Source organism: Ambystoma mexicanum, chromosome 5p (genome assembly GCF_040938575.1).
Source record: "Ambystoma mexicanum isolate Mex_15411 chromosome 5p, UKY_AmexF1_1, whole genome shotgun sequence".
NCBI lineage: Eukaryota > Metazoa > Chordata > Amphibia > Caudata > Ambystomatidae > Ambystoma > Ambystoma mexicanum.
The window spans coordinates 955,410,357-955,418,587 of NC_090930.1; the positions used below are offsets into that span (position 1 = coordinate 955,410,357).

The following is an 8,231-nucleotide window of genomic DNA, read 5'->3' on the forward strand; positions in this document are numbered from 1 at the left end:
CAAAACAATTGCAAACACTCTGGCTTTATAGCCAATTTATCTCAGAAAGTGTGCTGAATATTGCATTAAAACACATATTTATATCTTTTTCCTAGTGCAGTGTGCGGCATACCCCTTCAGCAGCACGTTCATGCGTATTGTGCAAGCGTGACAGTCTAGGCCGGCCCAGAGTGTGGCGCAACCCGTGATTTGTTGCCGAGTTGGGGGGCCCCCTCAGCCTGGCTCGCAGGGGGGCCCCCACATTTTGTGTTACGCCACTGGGTACAGGGTCCAGGGAGGCTGATAGTTAGGACTGCATAGGCTAGGGATCAGAGATGCAGAACTCCTCTCCCACCAATAAAGGACATGTAAGAATATGATAACCACTTATAGGCAAATGATGACAATGGGCCTCATTATGAGGTTGGTGGTATCCCGCCGGTGTGAGCGGATGGTTGCCACAAACCCCAGAACACCAGCGGCCTGGGACATCAGGCGCCGGATTTCGTAAGTCCCCATTCCCATAGAATCCGATAGGACTCAATGGGAGTGGGGAGACGGAAGCACCGGCACCGTTGCTAACGGTGGCGGTGCATCCGTGACAACTATGCCTACCGGGACCGATGCGCCTGGCAGGGTCAGACCTGTCAGGTGCAGCAGCCCCGGCAGGCACACTTGTAGTGTGGTGGTCCAGAAACAAGGGTGCCGGGGAGCTTACCAACACCCTTATTTCTGGACCACCACACTTGTAATGAGGCCCAATATCTGGTAAATGGTGCAAGTACCTGCAATTTACTTGGCAGTATCAATCAATGTTGAGAGTAACGGGATGCTTGATGCCAACACCAGGCAAATTATGACATATGTTTTGCAAATGACGCAATACCTGAAAAATTATGACAATACAAGTCAAATGGTTTAACTGAGCACATGATGACAATTCTTTGCAGATGCTTTGAGTACATGCATATTTGATCACAAAACCTAGATGGTTCCTTTATATTAATAAGCTTTTAAACCTCGCTCCTCACCAGTGTAGTGGTCTTAAGTGGATCTGGGTTGTCTGCCTGTGAATGTTTTGTTCGCGGGTGGACTGGCTGCAGTGTAACTGCTCGGGCACCTGTTTTGACTGTTCATTAAAAAAGGGAGGAGCAATTTCTATACCCCGCCACCAATGCTAAGGATTCAGGGGACACCCCAAACCCACAAAATACTCAACATAGGGAGCAGGGGACACCCCTGCTGCCCTGTTCCTAATGTTGGGTATTTTCTTTGGCCGCAATAAAAACAGTAGCACCCAAATCCTATGTTGCTAAGGCATATTGTGCCCCCTGCTGGGGGAAAACCAGAATATGGTGAGCTTAGAGCCCTTTTGATAGCATGCATGCAGTGGATGGGATGCAGAATGACTCTGACACCAAATAATCAAACCAACTCAGGAAGATGGCAACGTTTTCTGTTTTAATATCAAGTGTCTAAAAGAGGGAGTTACAACGGACATCAACGGACGTTGCTCGAGTCTCTCTATACATTTCATAAAAAATCACATCTTTATACTAAAAAATGTTCATATGTGAAGTCATACTGCGTGGCAAATAAGTAAAACCTGCAAGGGATTGTGATAGGTTTAAGGGGAACATCTAAGTATACTTTCTATAAGGGGTAAGGTTGTGATTGGATATCAACTGTCAGGTGGACAACTTGTGCCTACTTCTACTGCAAGTCATCTTCAACACTTATGAAGTACACAGTATATTATTGGCTCTCAAACTATAAGGCTCTTAGTTATATGGCCCTCTACAATTGGTTGGCACGCTTGTGCCATGTCTGTAACATTTGGCCTTTCACCCATTCCACACTATACTGTTTGAGCTTGGGCATGTGCTTTGGCAGTGTCTTGCATAAGTGCATGAAAAGAGTATCTCCGATGGTGACAAGTCTCAATTGACTGTCAATACTTACCAGACTTATAAAACAAATGTTATACTCTGCTTAAATCACCACTTTTCAATGCCTTTTAAAACAACAAATATGAGCGTGCTCACAGGTTTAGGGTTTAATGAGTCAGAGCTCACCTGTGGATTCTTCTGCCAGGACTTCCTTTTAGTTGAGGGATTGATGCTTTTCTTTGCAGAGCGGGTTTCGTGCAGAAAGGGGCGTGCCTCCCCTGATGCCACCCTGCCTAGTAAGCAAGGCACCAGGCAGGCTGACCCCGGGGAGACCACCCAGAATCCACGACAAAAAAACCCAGTAAAGGGGAAACACATGTTTCTTGTAGACTGGCAGCATAGGTAAATCCAAGAGTAAATCTACACGCAGCATCCAAGTCAATGCAGAAATGGATGCAAGTATTCCAGGCAAGGGATAACACGTACAGCGTCCAGGAATGAGTAAAGAAGGCAAGTGTTCCAGGCAAGGAATCCAGGAACAACATGAAGACAGGAGGCAAGGGGAACACAGAGCCAAGAGGAAGGAAAGAACCAGGAGCAAGGAACAGAGCACAAGGAGGGGGAACACACAGAGCGTGCTGACCAAGGATAGTACAAACCGGCTAGTAAGTACGACCGAGCATTGATACTAGAAGTCGCTAGTGTCCACGGCGCATAAGAATCCGGAATCTGTGAATTTCGTGTGGGCTAGACCGCGTTTGTCGGTCCTGGAATACTTGTGGCGGGCATCTTGGAGGTAGAAATGGCCACCATGACCCAACTACGACCCCTCCATGCCAACCAAAAGCAGCGGGCATGAAAAGACATGACACACAGCTTAGAGTCCTTTTGATAGCATGCATGCAGTGGATGGGATGCAGAATAACTTCAATACCAAATAATCAAACCAACTCAGGAAGATGGCAAAGGTTTCTGTTTTAATATCAATTGTCTAAAACAGGGAGTTACAAAGGACATCAACGGACGTTTGCTGGTGTCTCTCAATACATTTCACAAAAAATCACATCTTTATACTAAAACATTGTCATAAGTGACGTCATACTACGTGGCAAATAAGAAAACCCTGCAAGGGATTGTGATAGGTTCAAAGGGAACATCTAAGTATACTTTCTAAAAGGGATAAGGTTGCAATGGGATATCTACGGTCAGGTGGAAAACTTGTGCCTACCTATCCTGCAAGTCATCTTCAACACCTATTAAGTACACAGTATATAATTGGCTCTCAAACTATAAGACTCTTCATTATATGGCCCTCTACAATTGGTTGTCACACTCGTGCCATGTCTGGAAAATCGTGCCATGTCTGGAAAATTTGGCTCATTCAGCAGCATGTAAGCTCATACCCAGGTGCTAGGAGGGGGACATGACTTTAGCTACCCACCCAATTAGCCCATCGTCTCTTATCACCCATACCTTCTGCCATGAAGATTGTCTTTGAACTTGGCCTTGCAGTGTATTCTTGCCTCTGGGAATATAAGGACGTATGACCACACACTATCATAGTTCTGGAACTCAATGCCCAACTCTATGTTCATCCTTGGTTCACGTGACAAGAGACCATGATTGGGACCAATTTGCAGCATTTAAATGTCTTAAATGAATAAAGCTTGGCATGCTTGGTGTTCCATCTTTGCACCTTAACAAGGAATGATTCAGCTTCTCACGTTTTACTGCCTTGAGAATAGATAACCTGTATTGGCTGCCTTCAGCTTTGGTAACAAGCCAAACAGTCTTGCTACTCATGCCCATGATCTCAGCTAATTCTTAATGCAACACAGTTCTCTGCCTTTTCTTCTTCATGGGCCTGAGCGTACTAATTCATGACACCAATGTTCTGCTTGTATATAATGGTGGATCCGCTTGCAGTCTATTCACTATGTATAGCTAGCTTTTATGATCACTTAGTCTACCAATTTAGTCTACCTACTGAGTACCAATTTCGGTTGGGTGATATTGTATGTAAATATGTGCTCTGTAAAGCGCTTTGGATAAAGGCGCTATATAAATAACACATCATTATCATTATAATTACTTGCGTTACAGCATCTGTTCAGTTATTGAACGGCTTGTCATTTCTGCAGCGCTTCACACACGGGCAATTTGCTTTTTGAATATGAAAGTTTACTCGATTCTTAACTTCGTCATCAGTTTCTGTAAGGTCCATGCATTCTCTTTGGTCAGTCTTATTGGTGCGTCATGCTCATCTCTTGTGAAGTCACCAGCTCCTCTTTTGCTCTTTCTCATATTCCTTCGGGGAGTTCCTCCCTCAGATTGTCATCCCTTCAGGAATATATCTGATATGGTTTTCTTAGTGGGTACCTTCTCTCAAACACTCGCTGTGGAATTAGCACACATACAGGTCTTAGGCATAGCACAACACAATTTCAGGTTTCCAACATACCGGAAGTAGGGGGCTGGGACTTCCTGCAGAGACATTTGGCTGCTCCTATACACTCCCCCCTCTGGTCGATTCATCAAACACTTCTTCACCGATTTCCATGTCTTGATATTTTCTCTTGTAGAAGTGCTTCTTCAGAGTCCAAACCTTCATCACCTCCTTCAAGGTGCCAGTTGATTTGACAGGTTCGTCCACACTCCAGGTCATGTAGCTGTACTGTCCATTTGGATTACAATAGACCAATCGTCCCACATACTTCTTATGTGATTCTTCGGATAGAGAAACTTTGTTCCTTCAGGTGCTACAATGCTAGCCTTTATGTATTTTTGTGAAGCTGCATTTTTCTTGGTTAGCATAAAGCTAATCCATTAATTAATTAATTTCAACTCTGTTTAGCAGTATGGTTTGTTCTGAGCTATCATGAATCAACATTTTCGAGAGCCATGCAGAAAGATATAAGGTTTTATGTTTTGTTATTTTGTGTAGAACAAATTCTAGTTCCTAAGCGCTAAATGTGTTCCTGTGCCAATGCTAAAATTAGGATGCCTTGTACTTAAGACAAAAATGCTCACACAATATATCTTGCTTTCTCAGAATATTTCAGAACATAACATTATGTTCCAGCACAGTACATGAGTATGTAGGCAAAAGCATGCTGTTTCTCTGAGATGCTTCTACGCATGTAATGTACGTCACTGCCACTATATATAAAGAATGGATTTCTTTTCAGTAAGAGAGTGCGAGTGTGTTAGGGGGCTTTGCTTGTTAGTGATCAGCTGACTTAGCTCGAGAGCTCACTTCACTACTTCCCTTGGGACATATTGAACATGAGCCAACACAAGCAAAATAAAACTGTGTTTTTCGTTTACTATCTATCTCTGTGTCTCTGGTGATCTTATTTTATATTCATAGTATATATTTTGGAACTTACAAATGGCGCCGGAGAAGGAGCCCTTCTAAAGATGATCGAGGAGGGTGTTTGGACCAGAGTACCAGGGATCCTTGCCAAGTACAACAAAGTTCCATGCAGTTGCTATTCCTGTTCCACGTGTTGGCTAAGCGATCATCTCAGGTGAGGGTTTTGAACCGATGCAGCCGTGATGCTGTTTTGCATCTTTTGAACATCACCAGGCATGGAAATCGAGTTTTCGTTTGATGGACGATAGCGTTGCCTCTCTTTGATATTAGGTGAGCTTGCTCCAAGTTGTTTGTTTGTTGAAAAAATATATGCATATAATTTGCCAGGCTAGAATATTTTTTTTAAAGATGCATGATGTTAGAAAAATTCACATGTGTTGTGCAGAAATTTGCTATGATGAGAAAAACCCACTGGGTTAGATACAGAAATAATTATGGCCACCTACCTCAGTGATCTAAGAGCAATACAGGGGAGATTGAGGAGTATGTTGGACAATTGGTATGTGGTCCCCCAGTCAGTACACCAGTCAGTTCAAAAGAATGAGAAGATAGGGGTTGCCGAAAAACAGCAGTTACGAAGCACACACCCTTTTTTGATAGATACTGGGTCACAAAAATGCTCCATTGACAGCTCATTGGTTCCAGATATTGCCCTGTCAGGGCAACAGAATGTTTCTGTAGGGTTTGCACGTACACCAGTTATATTCCCGGTGTCTCAGCAAGTACCCATTACTGTTTGCCCCATTTACAGATAAATGCCACTTCTTGCTAACATCCAATTATGGAGAGAACATATTGAGATTGAATATGTTGAAAAATTGTACACAATGATTAATTGCAGCACTGATGGTGTATACTTAACAATGTCTCCACAGAAAAATGTTGCCTCACAGTATTTAGCATTGCCTTCTGATCTGGTGAGGAAATGTGTAATTAAGGAAATATCTGACAGCACTTGTAACAGCACCATTTTGCCAGGTTTTAAAAAGGGTGACAACATTTTGCCCTACTGTTTTGCAATTTATTTAGGAGCGATTGACAAAATAGTTGTGTCACTATTTCCAGTTGTTTCTGACATTACCGACAAATTAACCATGATTTCTGCTCAAGGAACATACTTTTCTGTGATTGATGCATTCACTTTTACTAGAATACCACAAGGATACACTCAGAGTACTAGCATTTACAGTAGGGCTCTTAAGGAGCAGGGAGTTACATTGCAGTTGCCACGATACTGCACATTCTTATTAGTTGCAGCAGACTCCTGTGAAGCATGCCAGAAGGGCACTATTATTTTACTAAATGATCTTGCAAATAGAGAGCTCAAAGTTTCTTTGAAAAGGTACCAAACCTGTCAACATGAGGTAGCATATGTAGGGTACCTCTTGTTGAAGGAGGGTAGGAGCCTTGCTCTTGAGCGAGTACATGCTGCGTCACCATTGCAAGGGGATGCTCACTGTCAGAATGCTTTTGTCATACTAAAAACTGCTTTGTGTTGTGCTCCAGTCTTGGGGATTTCTAATTATGTTAAAAAGGTGTGTCGTGTTTGTATACGTAAAAGATGGATGTGCTTTAGCAGTATTAACCCATGAACATGGTGGGGAAAAATAGAGCATGGGGGTATTTTCCTTCACATCAGGTCCTGTTGCTTATGCACTATCTAATGTCGTAGAGCAGTAGCTACAGCCATTGCATCCTGCAAACAAAGTGAAGGCATGGTTTTGGGCCACTCCTTAAACATGGTGCCTCACTCAGTTGATGTGTTAGTTACAGACACAACCTGTCACATCAGCTAGAATTATGAACTTACTCTGTTCACAGCAAACATTAGGATCACAAGATGCAACCTACTGAACACAGCCAAGTTGCTACCACTCCCTTAGCAAAATGATGGGAATGAGGACGACAATGACTGTGTGTACACCACTAACGAAAGAGAAAAGAAAGAATAGATTTGTTTGACACACCTTTGTCACTTCCTGAACTAGCACACATTGATTTGGACTGGCCTGACACCCAGCCCCTAGCATTGCTGTCTCTGACACAGACTAGAACAGGTTTCACATTGTATAGAATTGTGACGGGCAGTGTTTCTGCAGTATAAAGCAGGGAGTAATGGCTTTGCCTTGTTTGAAAACAGTTTAACCATATCTGCCATAACTGATACTTCACTTTTCTTTTGGTTTCTTGAGATACATCTGATGCGGAAAGACTGGCCTACTAATCGGCATACAGACTGGCCTACAGCTGAATACCCAAGCCAAGCAATCGCAGTGCTGTGGACGGTGAATGCCTCAGAGTGCAGACCATGTTAACTGCTCTGCCTGAGAATGTACACAGTAATGAAGCGGCTGGCTTGAATCTCAAGGGTGCAAGACGCTAATGAAAACTGCCTGCAAATTGAGAGATGTACTTCCCTGCTGTTCTTCGAAATGGACATGTTTATCATACGTACATTATACAAGCTGTTCACATGGACAGCAAGAAAATAAATTGGATCCACGCTGCACATCTGAAAAAAGGACCCCTAGCTCTACCCTATTGTAAGACCATATATGGAATAAAAGCACAATAACCATATACTAATGACACGCCAGTCATGAGGTTCATTTCCCAAACAAGTCTGGTTTATTCATAGAGTATCTCAGTCAGCCGACCCGGTCTCAACGCCTCATGACGTGTGTTCCCAGACAACGTGAGAGGAGGGAGAGCAAGCAATGGTAAAGCAGTCATATATATACGGAACACATCATCATTCTACAATATTAGTTGGCCCGCCCTTAAACGTGACATACACGCTAGGGTTCGTTAATTGACAGTTATGCATGTAATTTCATTCAGTCTAAACATTAGTATTTCTAGCAGAGGCTGCAGAGACAGTTTTCTGTTATGGGGAACACGTGGCACTTGCACATGGAAGGATATCATGTTCTAGCAGGGAAACATTCCAACCAAGGTTATCTGTTCGCTGCGCTCGTGAGATAACG

General features: G+C 43.2%; 1 long non-coding RNA gene across 1 annotated transcript in view; it reads left to right on the plus strand.

Moving 5' to 3' along the window:
• Nucleotides 1-7,842, plus strand: part of LOC138481324 (uncharacterized) — a 91,673-nt gene extending 83,831 nt beyond the window's left edge. The window contains exon 3 of the long non-coding RNA XR_011274220.1: nucleotides 5,239-7,842. This is a non-coding gene — a long non-coding RNA (uncharacterized lncRNA). The remainder of the gene's footprint in view (nucleotides 1-5,238) is intronic.
• Nucleotides 7,843-8,231: the final 389 nt, after the last annotated feature.